This window comes from Symphalangus syndactylus, chromosome 13, assembly GCF_028878055.3.
Source record: "Symphalangus syndactylus isolate Jambi chromosome 13, NHGRI_mSymSyn1-v2.1_pri, whole genome shotgun sequence".
In the NCBI taxonomy this organism is placed as follows: Eukaryota; Metazoa; Chordata; class Mammalia; order Primates; family Hylobatidae; genus Symphalangus; species Symphalangus syndactylus.
Genome location: NC_072435.2, coordinates 61,131,970 through 61,133,825, shown reverse-complemented (window position 1 = coordinate 61,133,825; position 1,856 = coordinate 61,131,970). Strand labels below are relative to the sequence as shown.

Genomic DNA, 1,856 nt, shown 5'->3' with positions numbered 1-1,856 from the left:
AATTGCTTCCTCATGTGGCTTTAGAACCAAATCTCTTGCAAAAGATACAACTTCACAATAAAACCAAATGTTAAAATTGCAGGGAGAATGGTTTTAGCTTAACCCAAGGAAGAATCCTTTAACACCTAACTTCTTTGAGAAATTAAGAGGATTCTCTCTGACATCAAAGATATTTAAACACAAACTAGATGATAGCTTTTCTTTACAGATGGGACTCAGGGATTTGACAAGAGAGGTTAATCAGACCCAAACTAGCTGATCTCTTATAATCTTGAGGTTCTAAAATTCTGTGAGGCGGCGTTTCTGTGCTACCTACAGTGGGGTCAATACGGTGTTGTTCTTAATTTCAGATTCCTGTCATGACTTAAAGAGAAACTTTCACAATGTCTGGAGCCCTTGATGTCCTGCAAATGAAGGAGGAGGATGTCCTTAAGTTCCTTGCAGTAGGAACCCGATTAGGTGGCACCAAATTGACTTCCAAATGGAACAGTACATCTATAAAAGGAAAGTGATGGCATCTACGGCATAAATCTGAAGAGGACCTGGGAGAAGCTTCTGCTGGCAGGTCATGCCATTGTTGTCATTGAAAACTCTGCTGTTGGCCGGGTGCGGTGGCTCATGCTTGTAATCCCAGCACTTTGGGAGGCCGAGGCGGGCGGATCACGAGGTCAGGAGATCGAAACCACGATGAAACCCCGTCTCTACTAAAAATACAAAAAATTAGCCGGGCGTGGTGGCGGGCGCCTGTAGTCCCAGCTACTCGGAGAGGCTGAGGGAGGAGAATGGCATGAACCCGGGAGGCGGAGCTTGCAGTGAGCCGAGATTGAGTCACTGCACTCCAGCCTGGGTGGAAAAGCGAGACTCCGTCTCAAAAAAAAAAAAAAAAAAAAGAAAACTCTGCTGATGTCAGTGTCATATCCTCCAGGAATACTGGCCAGAAGCCTATGCTGAAGTTTGCTGCTGCCACTGGAGCCACTCCAATTGCTGGCCACTTCACTCCTGGAACCTTCCTAACCAGATCCAGGCAGCCTACTGGGAGCCACGGCTTCTTGTGGTTTCTGACACCAGGGCTGACCACCGGTCTCTCACAGAGGCATCTTGTGTTAACCCACCTGCCATTGCTTTGTGCAACACAGATTCTCCTCTGTGCCATGTGGACATTGCTATCACATGCAACAACAAGGGACCTCCCTCAGTGGGTCAGATGTGGTAGATGCTGGCCTGGGAAGTTCTGCACATGCGTGGCACCATTTCTTGCAACACCCATGGGAGGTAATGTCTAATCTCTGCTTCTATAGAGATCTTGAAGAGAATGAAAAAGAAGAGAAGGCTGCTGCTGAAAAGGCTGTGACCAAGAAGGAATTTCAGGGTAAATGGACTGTTCCAGCCCCTGAGTTCACTGTTACTCAGCCTGAAGTTGCAGACTGGTCTGAAGGCATGCAGGTGCCCTCTGTGCCTATTCAGCAGTTTCTACTGGAGTGCTCAGCCTGCCATGGAAGACTGGTCCACAGCTCCCACTGTGCAGGCCACTGAATGGGTAGGAGCAACCACTGAATGGTCTTAAGCTGTTCTTGCAGGGACTCTTAAGCAACATGAAAATAAGGTTGACAGAAAATAAACATCAGTTTATAAAAAATAAAAAATAAAATTCTGTGATGCAAAGACCAGAGTCATCCTAAGTCCATGGCATAGCTCAGATCACATTGTTGCTCTTTCCATCCTTATTTCTTTAGATTTCTCGTTTTCTGATCTTTTGAAAACAACTTGCTCTGTCAAGAAGCATTTTCCAATTTATCTCAGTTCTAATGTAATAGATGGTAGAGTACTGTAGGTACCGAGGAATGGTAACTGTTGCT

The 1,856-nt window shown here is 45.8% G+C and overlaps 1 pseudogene; it reads left to right on the top strand.

Moving 5' to 3' along the window:
• Positions 1-383: 383 nt before the first annotated feature.
• On the top strand, positions 384-1,564 carry LOC129459225 (small ribosomal subunit protein uS2B-like; annotated as a pseudogene).
• Positions 1,565-1,856: the final 292 nt, after the last annotated feature.